We start from the raw sequence: 14,345 nt of genomic DNA on the forward strand, positions 1-14,345 counted from the left end.
AGAAGGCTTAGATGAGAAGAGCAATAAGTAAAGTTCTTTCTTGCGAAGGGTTGCTCTACCAAATGAGAATTAAACTTGAAGCAACACCAAAAGATGTTAGCGGAGAATGGCGCAAGAAAACTTAGAGAAGGGAAAGCAAACAAATCACAAGCAAGAAACACAATGAACACGGGTGATTTGTTTTACCGAGGTTCGGCCCTCGAAGGCCTAGTCCCCGTTGAGGAGTCCACTCAAGGACGGGTCTTTTTCAACCCTTTCCCTCTCTCCACCGATCACACAAGGATCGGTGAGCTCTTCTTCTTCTCAAGGATCACTCTCGATCCCGCAAGGACCACCACACTCTTTGGTGTCTCTTGCTAGCTTTTACAAGCCTCCAACACTTTGGAGGAAGTTTGAATGGGAGTCAAAAACTCCACGCACAAATGAACACAAGGATGAAGCACACACTATCTCTCAATGTATCTCACAAGGCACTAGGGCCAAACTCAATTGAGTAGCTCTCAATTGCTCGCTCTCTCTTTTGTGGCACTTGTGTTGGTTGTAGTGGGCTAGATCTTGTGTATAGGATGTATCAATGAATATAGATGGTTGGGAGGGCTTGAGTATGTCAACTAGATGACTTGGAATGTTGCTTGGACTCCCACTCCTTGAAGTGGCCGGTTGGGGTGGTATTTATAGCCACCATCCAATTTTGTAGCCGTTGGAGAAGCTGCTGGCGATGGGCGCACCGGACAGTCCGGTGCACACCGGACATGTCCGGTGCGCCAGCCACGTCATCCTATCCGTTGAGAATGGAGTTGGTCGACCGTTGGAGGCTTTGTCCTCATGTGGCACCGGACAGTCCGGTGCAGCACCGGACAGTCCGGTGCCCCTCTGACTTCTGCTCTGACACTCTGAATTCAACTGTACACTTTGCAGAGTCGACCGTTGCGCGCAGATGACCGTTGCTCCGCTGGCACACCGGACAGTCCGGTGTACACCGGACAGTCCGGTGAATTATAGCGGAGCGACCTCCCACTTTCCCGAACCTGGCCAGTTAAGAGCCGCTTCACTCTGGAGCACCGGACACTGTCCGGTGATGCACCGGACAGTCCGGTGATGCACCGGACAGTCCGGTGAATTATAGTGGGCTGCGCCTGAGAAACCCGAAGGTGAAGAGTTTGAAGGCAATCCTCCCTGGTGCACCGGACAGTCCGATGCGCCATGCCAGGGAGCACTTCGGTTTCTCTTTGCTCCTTTCTATTGAACCTTGTCTTGTTCTTTTTATTGGTTTTGAGTTGAATCTTTGGCACCTGTAGAGCATGTAATCTAGAGCAAACTAATTAGTCCAATTGTTTGTGTTGGACATTCAACCACCAAAATCATTTAGGAAAAGGTTTAAAGCCTATTTCCCTTTCAATCTCCCCCTTTTTGGTGATTGATGCCAACACAAACCAAAGCAAATATATAAGAGAATAATTGAACTAGTTTGCATAGGATAGGTGCAAAGATTGCTTGGAATTAAACCAATATTCATTTCATAAAATATGCATGGATGCTTTTCTTTGTTTTTATCATTTTGGACCATGCTTGCACCTCAAGTTTTGTTTTTGCAAATGTTTTGGGAATTCTTTTTCAAAGTCTTTTGTAAATAGTCAAAGGTAAATGAATCATAAGATTTGGAAATTACTCCCCCTGTTTCAAATGCTTTTCCTTTGACTAAACAAAACTCCCCCTAGATTAAATCCTCCTCTTAGAGTTCAAGAGGGTTTTAAGATATTGATTTTTGAAATACTACTTTCTCCCCCTTTTGAACACAATAAGATACCAATTTGAAATGTTCAATTGAACTCATTTTAAAATTAGGGTGGTGGTGCGGCGGTCCTTTTGCTTTGGGCTAATACTCTCTCCCCCTTTGGCATGAATCGCCAAAAACGGAGTCATCAGAGCCCATTCTATAAGTTGTCTCCCCCTTTGGTAAATAATATATGAGTGAAAGATTATACCAATGTGGAGAGATAGTATGGAGTGATGGCGAAGGGTAGATAATACCAATAGAGTTGAGTGGAAGCCTTGTCTTCGCCGAAGACTCCATTTCCCTTTCAATCTACGACTTAGCACAACAATATACTTGGAAACATATTAGTCGTAGTCATGGTGCAGGAATAATAGGATATATGCATTTGTACCAAAATGAAAGAGATATGATCAAGAGATATGTCAATTAAGCATGATCATAGTTCTATATAATATAGATTTCTCCCCCTAAATATGTGCCTTGAGAGGAATACATATATTGGCCTTAAATGCCAAGTGCACATAATTAGGTTAATGAGAACAAGTCTATATCAGTGCATTGTGTCATAGTATATGTGTGATGCTCAAGACAGTTTATGCACTTATGAAAGCATGTTGCAAACATTTTAAGCATTTTCCTTTAAAGATTTCAAAGAGACTTAAGGACCATCCACCTTTGGAACAAAGGTAGCTTATCCTCGTTACAAGGTTAAGCTTTAAGCTCTTTGACAATAGAACCACTTCATCTAGTTTTAGCAAAGATGCAATAATGCATGACTGAAATTTTAAGAGGTTAAACTAGGTATGAAGCAGGGATAAATGCATGAACATACTTTCTCTTCCTTTTATACAAGATATGCAAGGAATGTAGGAAGATTTAGGTACATGTATGAATAAGATTGAATAGTTTTACCCTTTTGTACCTTTACATAGTGATGCTCTCTTCATTGTGCATTGTCCTTGGTCTTATTGAATTTGCCTAAGACCTGTACTCAAGACAATACATGGAAATATTTTGCACAAGAGAGAGTTCTACAACTAGTGATCCTTTTCCAAGTTAATGTTAGATCAAATTAAATGGATCACAAATTGTATAGAGGCAACATGAATTCTCCTTTCAACTTAGTGCATATCAAGAGATAGATGTCGATTGAAATTACTCATGAAATCAAATTGAAATTGCATGAAGCACTAAGAAGCATAAGTGTTAATTGAAGTTATTCATTGATCAAACAAGCAATAGATGCGATCAAAAGAACAACATAGGCATTAGATCATCAAACACACTTAAGATAGGAGAATCCAGCAGAGATGCTACTATAACAATGAAAGCTACAATCCTTGATAAAAGCGACATTATTTTAACAAGTTGGATTGATGTGAAGTAGCATACTTTATGAGAAACATTATTCTCATGCAAGAGACTATATGAAATTACTAAGATAAAGCAATAGTCTCAACATAATCAAAATATAGGAATGGACTCCTCCTAAAGATATGCATCAAGTAATTGAAGAATTGATTTCGATGCATTCACTTTTAAAGATATAAAGGGAGACCCATTATACATCTTGATCAAGGCTAATAAAATTTGCAATAAACAACTTAAGCCTTGTATTCTCACAATGAAAAAGATTTAGAATGCTTACAACCACACCATTGATTGTTGTGAAGACCTTATTGTCCAAGTAGGTGTTGTTGTTCTTGATGTTCTTCCTTTTTCATTTGAGTGTCCTCCCTTTGTAGTTGTCTCTTTTTCCTCCCAAACTTATTGAAAATACTTAAGAGAGATGTCAATAGCGCAAGGGAGTATATGATGAATGATGATTTCTTTTAGAAAATAAATATGAACAATTCATCATCCATAAGTCACACAAACATGAAGTAAAATCCCTAGCATTAGTGCACATCATAGGAAAAGAGGAATATGCACTATTTAACCATTTGATCAATCATAGGAATTTACTTCTTCATATTAAGTTTATTAATCATTACTTTGAAAACAAGTCAATATGAGAACATTTATAGCAAAGGTATGAAATAGATTCTAATGGACAAGTGCATTAATGAGATTGAGGTTGAATGTACATCTTAGCCAATTAAAATTCAACCAAGAATCTATTTCTTCACAAAGATATAATTATAGTAAACAGTCATTGATGGGAACTATATTTGGTTAAGAGGATGAGTTCCCATACCTTTGCTTTTACCTTTCTTCCTTTGGGTGAAGATCAAACCCTTTGAGGCTTGTGGCATTAAACTTGCACTTACTCGTTTGTCGATTTTCATAAGTAAGCTCAAGTGAAAAGTTAATGGCAACACAAGCACTAGTTTCCCTTTTTGTAATCATTTTGATAAGGAATGCAAAACTAGATTACTAAAAGCATGGAAACTTCATAGCATGAACTAGATTATCCATTGTTATGCTCAATTTTAACTCATAAAACAAGCATAACCAATCTTTTAAGATTATGGGAATAAATCTAATTCATGATATGGAAAGCGATAAATGTAGAAGAATCATATCCAATTTAAGCAATAAGACATACAACATAAATCATTGGATTGATTTTTTTTGTCATGATAAATTACGCATCTCCAACTAGAAACATATTCTCTACTAGTGAGACTACATGAGTTACTTAGATAAAAGCATTAGTCTCACTATTCTAGACATAAAGAAAGATTCCCTTTTATAAGTGTCTTTAGGATTTGAATTCCTTGCATGACACCTTATTCTTTTAAGAATATGGAATCTTCTTCTATATCTAGATCATGGCAATAATAGGATAATTAAAGTAAAACATGCCATGGGAACTTGCAACAATTTTAAAGCATGTATATTGCCATAATATAGAAATGAAGAATATGCAATCTACCATATGAGAGGAATTTCTTCAAAGAATGGCGACATAATTTTAAAAACATCTTCAGTGCTTCCTTTTCCTATGTGACTACACAAGACACATAAGAAAAGATAATTTAAGATACTTGCACTTAAAAGCATAAGTGTTACCATCCTTTGACTTTCCTCCATGTTGTAGGCCTTGAATTTCCGCACATGATGATTCTTTATTTCCTACAACATTAATATCTTCCCGAGATGATATGGGTTTTGAATATAATAAATTGAAGTAACCTTGGGTCAATCTTGACTATGTAGATCATTTGAAGATTGATAGCTTGAGTTGTTAAGAATTGAATTAACTCCCTCAAGCACCCCAAGGCTTCATATCATCTCCTTCTCCTACAAAGCTTGTCAAGCACATTTTGGTACCCATCGCTTGATGGGTCCGTTAAGGTTAGTAGACAAAGATCTAGGAACCCAAGTGTCCTTTGTGCTAGCGCTTGGTAAACTTGTTACCTTTCTAGCACAAGTTGCAATTTTGGGTTGCCTAGTTACATGCGAAATGATTGACAAGCTAGAGGTGGGGTTGTTACCAATGGGACAATCCTTGCATTGATGTCCCTTTTTCCGGCATGTGTAGCATAGGCGCTTTTGAAGTCTTGAAAATTTCTTCTTTCCTTGTTTGTCGCTTGCTACATGGTTAGTAAAAACTTTCTTTTCTAACCCTATGCCTTTTTGTTTCAAATGAGGACAAGATTTGATTAAGTGTCCCTTCTTTGAGCATTTAAAACAAAGTCTATCATCCTTGTTAATAATCAAGCAATTTTTAATGTAGGGACATGACCTAATCAAGTGTCCCTCTTCAAAGCATTCACTACACTTCTTATTTTTCTTAGTGTGAAGTGTGGCTTGATTATTACCTTGGATGTTACCTTGTATGGAGGCACGGTTGAGGCTTTTGGAAGAGGTATTGAATTGTTTCCTCTTCTTGACAATCCTCAAGTCCTTGACATTTTCTTCAAGGGAGTTAGTGCATGCTTCGGTTGTTCCCGTCTCAAGCTTCTTTACCATGTGGTCATGGTTATCTTGAGAAGGTTGAGCAATACACTTCCCTTTAAGTTGTGTCAAACTCATCTTAAGCCTCTCATTTTCTTCTTTGAGCTTTTGATATGTATCATCATTTGTTTCTGCAAATTCTAGCTCAAAAGAAGATTTGCTTGTCGACGGACAACAAGCATTAGCACATGGTAATATAGTTTCTATTTGAATACATGTGCATGAGTGAGGTTGTTGGGATTTTAAGTTTTCTATCACAACCTCATGAGCAATATCTAATATGATATGATCATCCATAAGATTTTCATGAGAGCATAGGAGCATATCATATTTTTCTTGAAAAGCTAGATTTTCATTTTTTAGCTTTTCTACCTGGTCCTTAAGCAAGGTATTCTTATTTACTAATTGAGCGATACAATGTAAAGCGTTATCTTGCTCAATTGAAATAGTTTCATACCTTTGGACCAAATCAACATGAGAGCACTTTAGCTCCTCATGTTCTTTAGTCAACTCGTCAAAGTGTAGCATTTTCATGGAGAGAACATTGTCTAGCATTTGACGAGCTTCGCTTTGCTCTCTCGCTCTTTCTAGGAGTTTGAGCATGACTGCCTTATCTTCTTGGCTTAGGCGAGCGTAGAGTTGCTCAAAGCTTCTTTCTTCCTCCTCATCCTCGTTTGTGCTTCCGCTATCATTTTCATTAGCCATACAACATATGTGGGAATCGAAATGGGAAGACAAACCTTTTGGAGAGGTGGATTCATCGTTTGGTCTCCATCGTTCATTTTCTTCTTCTTCCTTGCAAGGGTTAGTATCACAAATACTAAAGGAAGTAGAAGCACACAATGGACTATCATAATAGGATTCATCAAATTTGCTTCTAATTCTAGTCCAAATATCATGCGCATCATGGATTGATTCGTTATAATTTGATATGAAGGCACGATAATCTTCTTTACTAAGAGAATTAGTTAAGATGTCAAAAGCTAGATAGTTTAAGCGATAACATCTTTGATCCTCCTCGGAATTAATTTTTCCATTGAAATTAGAGGGAAAAATACTCTTGTCTATAATTTGTTCTAATCGTGGATCTATGGTTCTAAAAGCATTTATCACACTAGAGGACCATGAGTCATAATTAGAACAATCATCAAATAATATTTCAAGAGTTACCTCCTTTTGAGTTGCGTTCGATGGAGGAGTCTTCTTGTTCTTTTGGGATCTTCTACGAGCCATCACTTCGAGTTGTTAGACTCAAGATGAAGTGCCTAGTTCTGATACCAATTGAAAGTCGCCTAGAGGGGGGGTGAATAGGCGAAGCCTGTAGATTAAAATTTTATCCCCAACTAGATCCTTTGATTAGTGGTTAGAACAAGAAATATGATTATCGGAGTAAGAACTAAGTCCTTTGCTTGTAACCAAAGTTGGTATGAAATAATGCGGAATTGATAAACAATACAACTACTAGATATATGGATAGTAAAGCAAGAAGGCTTAGATGAGAAGAGCAATAAGTAAAGTTCTTTCTTGCGAAGGGTTGCTCTACCAAATGAGAATTAAACTTGAAGCAACACCAAAAGATGTTAGCGGAGAATGGCGCAAGAAAACTTAGAGAAGGGAAAGCAAACAAATCACAAGCAAGAAACACAATGAACACGGGTGATTTGTTTTACCGAGGTTCGGCCCTCGAAGGCCTAGTCCCCGTTGAGGAGTCCACTCAAGGACGGGTCTTTTTCAACCCTTTCCCTCTCTCCACCGATCACACAAGGATCGGTGAGCTCTTCTTCTTCTCAAGGATCACTCTCGATCCCGCAAGGACCACCACACTCTTTGGTGTCTCTTGCTAGCTTTTACAAGCCTCCAACACTTTGGAGGAAGTTTGAATGGGAGTCAAAAACTCCACGCACAAATGAACACAAGGATGAAGCACACACTATCTCTCAATGTATCTCACAAGGCACTAGGGCCAAACTCAATTGAGTAGCTCTCAATTGCTCGCTCTCTCTTTTGTGGCACTTGTGTTGGTTGTAGTGGGCTAGATCTTGTGTATAGGATGTATCAATGAATATAGATGGTTGGGAGGGCTTGAGTATGTCAACTAGATGACTTGGAATGTTGCTTGGACTCCCACTCCTTGAAGTGGCCGGTTGGGGTGGTATTTATAGCCACCATCCAATTTTGTAGCCGTTGGAGAAGCTGCTGGCGATGGGCGCACCGGACAGTCCGGTGCACACCGGACATGTCCGGTGCGCCAGCCACGTCATCCTATCCGTTGAGAATGGAGCTGGTCGACCGTTGGAGGCTTTGTCCTCATGTGGCACCGGACAGTCCGGTGCAGCACCGGACAGTCCGGTGCCCCTCTGACTTCTGCTCTGACACTCTGAATTCAACTGTACACTTTGCAGAGTCGACCGTTGCGCGCAGATGACCGTTGCTCCGCTGGCACACCGGACAGTCCGGTGTACACCGGACAGTCCGGTGAATTATAGCGGAGCGACCTCCCACTTTCCCGAACCTGGCCAGTTAAGAGCCGCTTCACTCTGGAGCATCGGACACTGTCCGGTGATGCACCGGACAGTCCGGTGAATTATAGTGGGCTGCGCCTGAGAAACCCGAAGGTGAAGAGTTTGAAGGCAATCCTCCCTGGTGCACCGGACACTGTCCGGTGGCACACCGGACAGTCCGGTGCGCCATGCCAGGGAGCACTTCGGTTTCTCTTTGCTCCTTTCTACTGAACCTTGTCTTGTTCTTTTTATTGGTTTTGAGTTGAATCTTTGGCACCTGTAGAGCATGTAATCTAGAGCAAACTAATTAGTCCAATTGTTTGTGTTGGACATTCAACCACCAAAATCATTTAGGAAAAGGTTTAAAGCCTATTTCCCTTTCACATGTCAAGTGTTTGGCAAAATAACTATATAAAATATATGGACCAGGGTCAACGGATTCAACCATCCGTTAGTCCAAGTTTTGTTACATTGATTTGACTATCTCCAAAAGTACATTAGTTTCATTCATCATTTTAACATGTTCCATTTTTATAAAATATTTCGATAAATCTAAATATAAAAATTTTCTTTATGGTTCATGCTTCCTCTGAATCATTAGAATTGTATGCATTTTTTGTATCAAAAGATCGACCTATTTTCTGCAAAGGTATTTGATCAAGGCAATTTTTTCATCTATATTTTTGAACTGAAGGTACGTCACTTGCATGGTACCAAGTACTATATATAAAACCTAATGTGATTTTTTTGTTAAGCCCTCAAATTATTCATGCGAGCTTGCTTATATTAGCAGATCTAATGAACTAAAATTTTGCACTTTGTTGTCGAAGTCATGTTGACCTTTTGGTGCTCTGTCACCCTTGCCATCAGGTCCTTTGAATCTCGCCCACACAATGTAAGAACTAATTCTACTATGAAGGAACTATAACCTTAATACAGTTTTATCAAGCTGGAACATTGAAAGTTCACGCACATCAAAAAATGAAGTCTGTTGGTGTACAGACCAAATTGAATGGGTGGATGAAAAAAAGAAGAAGGTCCATTTGCTTCCTTCTGTTATCATTGATAGCTTCCAAGATTCAGCAATGATGCTATCCTTTCTTGGTAACATATGAAGCCTCACGTGTTTTTTTTTTCCTGTTAGGTCCTGACATCACTCCTAGGACCGTTTTATTTATAACAACATATGAAATGAATTAAATTTTTGCACTTTGTAGCCAAAGTCGTGATGTGGTATTTGACTCTTGGTGCTCTGTCACCCAATTGGCCAAGTCCTCCTGAGGTCCTTGAATTACTCCTACGTACGATTGTTTACTTTATAGCATTTATTGTGTTTTTTGTTATGATATGCTAAATTTCATTTATTTGCTATGATATTATTCTAATAGCCTAAAAATGCACAGATGCTATACGCAGTCTAACACCTGTGTAACGCTATTTTAACATTGATTTTACAGGAAAGATACATGAACAGAGGAAAAAACAAACATGACCTTAAAGTAGTCCAGTTTTTTACAGACGTTAATGTTGATGGCCAACTGTTTTGTTTCTGCATCAACAATCCATGGCATAAATGCATTGTTTACATATTCTCATGCAACGAGTATGATTCAAATGGCTAATCTAAACAGGTGAACGTCGGATTACTGCCATCAAAGCGATAAAAGATGCATAGGCTGGGAACATACATTTCCTGTTGTAATTGGTACAGTTCCACTATTCAAAAGAACAATTGGAGGGTACTGACATGCAATATTTTCAGGAGAAGTTGCCGATCTATGAGGAATATGATGTTCTTGAGCTGAAATGGAATAATCATGACGAATGGATGATTGGAGTTTGCAGATGATAGAACTATGCGAGCTTCGATTGCATCATTCACAACTGCTGATGAACTTCAGTTCCCAAAGGATTCAGGTTTGACAAAGTCATCTACCTACTAATGATTTAATTACTTCATTATAGCAAGGTAACATTAGACTGCTTAAACGATATTTTTGCTACCTCATATTTAGTTGGTAAAGAATCCTATAGGCGCACTAGCAATTTAAGTGAATTTATAACTATTTTCTCCATATGTTTGTGCTATAGACTTCACTACTCTTACGAGTGCATGTTGCTTTTACAACGCATAAGATGTTGACATAAATCAGAAACTATGTATGTGGTATGTGAATACAAGGTTGGCACACTTATTATATATTTAAAATTATATTGGTTGCACTGTTTACATACAACTTCATATTCTACACTTAGTGTATTTTTAGCCTCTATCTCTAAACTATGTCATGTATTCAGCGGTCTCTCTCTGAGAGGAGGACAACGAGCGGGAAGCGGAAGTCCAAGAAAAGAAAATGGGGGCGTCAGCTGCCGGCCGTCAGGGCCAACAGGATAAGCAAGGGGTAGAAGGGCAAGGTCAGTCTGACGTGCTACATGAGGAGCAAGCGATCGAGGCTGCGACGCGTCCGGTAACATCCAGGTGGACAGGAACCGCTCTTTCATCTACGTCAGCAGGATATATAGAAAGGGAGTGGACGACCATCGACCAGGCCGTACGCGTGCTACCACGACCCCGTGGCCATGGCCCACGTCCACGAGTACATCCTCAAGCCGCTCTCGGAGCCGGCGGTGGCGCCCGTATGCACCAGGAACCACTCTGTCCCTGGCTTCCTCTTCTCCAACGGTGGCTTCTCCGGCAACCTGTAGCACGGCTACGGCTACACGGATGTGCTGGTGCCATTTGTTCATCAGGAGTCAGGACACACCAGTTCTGGGGGCGGGTGCAGCTCTTGCTCAGCGGGATGAAGATGTGCTGGGTGGGCAAGCTCCACTCTTTTCTTCCAGCGACATGGACAATGACCAAGAGGTGCACTGCTTCCAGCAGATCGTGGTTGGCGCCACCTTACACAGGGACATGGGCGTGGACCCACGCCGCTCGCCGGGCCACCTGAACTCTTCGTCACATGCTACATATTTGTGGAGGCAACGACTGCTATGCAAGCAGTACTTCTGTGCAAGCCTGCAAGCAAACCATATGATCCATTAGATCGTGATCCAACCGTAGGTCACATTTAACACTTAAACCCTTCCACCACCAGCTCAATAATCTTTATAAAAAAACCCCTAACAAACCATGATTGTATCTGTGGTTGGATCATAATCTAATGTATCAGATGATTTGCTTGCATGCTTGCACAGAAGTACTGCTTGCATAGCAGTCGTTGCCATTTGTGGAAGCTTCAACTTATGCTACAACTTATATTCAATCACTAGCACTGCCATTAGCGTACTGAGATATCGATACCAGGAAACGAAGTGTGCTCCTGCTGAAAGTGTGAATACCAACCGCAAAAATCTAAGCTTTATAATGCGAAAAATAATTCTATTGATCTAAAGTATCGGAGGGGACTGAAGACACTATATGAGGACAATCAAAGGTGGAGATTGTTTGATACATCTATTCCCCGGTACTGACTAGACAATATATCAAAGCAACTTCCAACTTCAGAGAGCCCAAAACTGGTGACTGAAGACACAGATGAATGATCTTTGTGTTGGTACAAATATAAGTATTCAATATGCAACTTCATGATTAAAAGATGTTTATGCATTTATACCTAATTGTTCATAAACGCGCGCAGGGCGCGCGCTCTGGACTAGTATGCTTAGCGCTTGACTTGTTTTAGTTTTTTTTTCCTGGGACGTTGACTACGTGAGAACACCGAGTATACGGTCTTCTGAGAATCTAACGTAATATATTACGGCCGGGGACTCTGGTATATATATGCTTTTTGAGTAGCGTGATTAGGTTCCACAGTACAGTACAGGTGGCCACGCTTTCTCACTTGACTTTCCACAGCATGCTGCTCTTTGAGCAGCGCTACTGCTGCTCGTTGACCATCTATTATTCTATCTTTCCACGGAGGAGAATAAGCATTCAGGACTCGATCGACAGCATGCATGTGTTACGATTGCGTCGATGCGGATGACCATACGATGTTTTTATACTCATTGCTACATAACACTGACAATATAATTACTAGCTAGGTTCTAGATCCTTATATTAAAAACCGTTTCGGTTCCAAATTTTCTTTGGGAAAAAAAATTGCATCGAGACTTCCTAAAAAAATAGTATGGAATTGCTAGAGCTAGTACAACGTGGGGATTGAAACGAAGTCATGCGAAACCGGATTGTTGGCAACCGTTTCTCCTTGCCATGCATAAGAAAAAAGACACGACTCTAACAGCTCCTCCACTAGTTCCAAAAAAACAGTCCCTAAAATTTGTTGATAACCAAAAATCATGCTCCCACGGTATTTTAAATGAGGTCCCCCATACATACCATCTTTCTAATTATCCTTATTTAGAGCATCTTCACTAGTTTCCTAAAAAAATAACTCCCTAAACTCAGATTTAGCAATATATATTAAGAACAACAACCTCCAACATATGTTAATCCTAACTTTAGGTTATTAAATATTTTTTTGAATTATGCAAACTCAACGTTTCTAGGTATTACTTGCGGCTTCAAATTTGGTTTCATTCGTACGACAAAGTTTAATAATCACCGTTCTTCTCTTGATTACTATTTTTATTCTGTATGAATTATAGTCGTCAGTCGATTTCCTCTAATTTTCTTTTGGATTGGTCTTCTTCAGAATGAGGACGGTAGATTCATCCTTTTCACGACTCAAATCATTCAAAGTGCATCACTTGCATACATGTTCGATGGTGTACAAGTGATTTTATGGTGCGATTGACATACAAAATAGGCTATTGTGGGGGGGGGGGGGGGGGGGGGGTGAAACAGCTCCCTAAGTCCGCGGACTAAATAGGGATGTTTGGGAAGTTGGTTTATTTGAGGACTTCATTTAAGAAACCGTTAGAGGATGATTTTTATTAATAACTCCCAACAATAATTTTAGGGCCTTCTTTTTGTGAACTAGTGGGGATGCTCCCCAAACTTTGAGAGTTGTTTCGCAGTCTCAATAGCCTATTTCGCTCATCAAAATATAGGTATTAGTTGAGAGAGAATTTCGATTGTCTAATTCACCCGCTTTTAGACGCCATTGTTCTTAACACCATGGGTTGAAGATATTAATGCAGTAATATATAAGCATTGTTTGTTGTGTGTGTGTGTGTGTTTATGCTGAAATCACAAATTTAGTTTGAATTTGGCAAAAAATTAAAAAATAAAAAAATTGGTGGGAGAAGTTGCAAATACGGTTGTTCTTAATTTGTAGTTGCCTCTACAAATGGTTTTATAGAAGAAGGTTGTGGTACCTAGCCGCCTCTATAAATCTCATTTTATAGAGATATGGCTGGACACCAGTCTCTATAAGTAGCTGATTCGTAGCGATAAAAAACTAGAGGCGACTTGGATATCTGTCTCTAGAAGCATACGAGCCGCCTCGATCTAGGGTTTAAATCTGTAGTAGTTTATGCACTTGTGTCTTTGCGAATACCCTTTTTGTCGTGTCGATTTTTTCTTGAAAAATCCAGTTAGTGGACTATTATTTATATTTGAAGTTGAGCTAACACTGAAAGGAACGCTCAATTTACTTGCTAAACTATGACATGCATGACCCCTGCAGCATTGCCTGTTTTCTTCCATGGAGGCAATCCTTTCCTTTGACTGCTGGAGTTGTCGCGCTAGGTTTTCAATCCAACTACTTGCCCAGATGATATGGTACGGTGTGTGAGACCGACTTATTATAGAACGTTCCAGTTGAATTCCTGCGTGCGAAAACAAAACAGTTGCACCGTACCACCAGTAGTTAATTTTGCAGGCGCGAGAATACAAAACCGCGGCTCCAAACTTTATTTGAAACGACCAGACAACCAAAGCTGGTCTGGGCAAGGAATTTGTTCGTCTTTATATGTTCGTGTTTTGACCGAAATATATAGGTCGGTAGGTTAGAGACATGCCCATAATTATAAACAATCGGAGACGTACAAGGACTTGGGGGAAATTCTCTCTTCCATGCATTAGCGACGACGACCAAGGTGTGTGTGCTAGGAATTGACACATAATTTCCTCCGGGGAAAGGAAGCACACACGGCGCGGTTGTCGTCAGCTGATCCAGCCAGCTAGGTCGGCGTAGTCGTCGTCAAGAGAGGCGCCCCAAGCAGGCTGAATCGGAGCGATGCTTGCTCTTGCAGGT

This window comes from Zea mays, chromosome 3 (assembly GCF_902167145.1).
Source record: "Zea mays cultivar B73 chromosome 3, Zm-B73-REFERENCE-NAM-5.0, whole genome shotgun sequence".
NCBI classification, from domain to species: Eukaryota; Viridiplantae; Streptophyta; class Magnoliopsida; order Poales; family Poaceae; genus Zea; species Zea mays.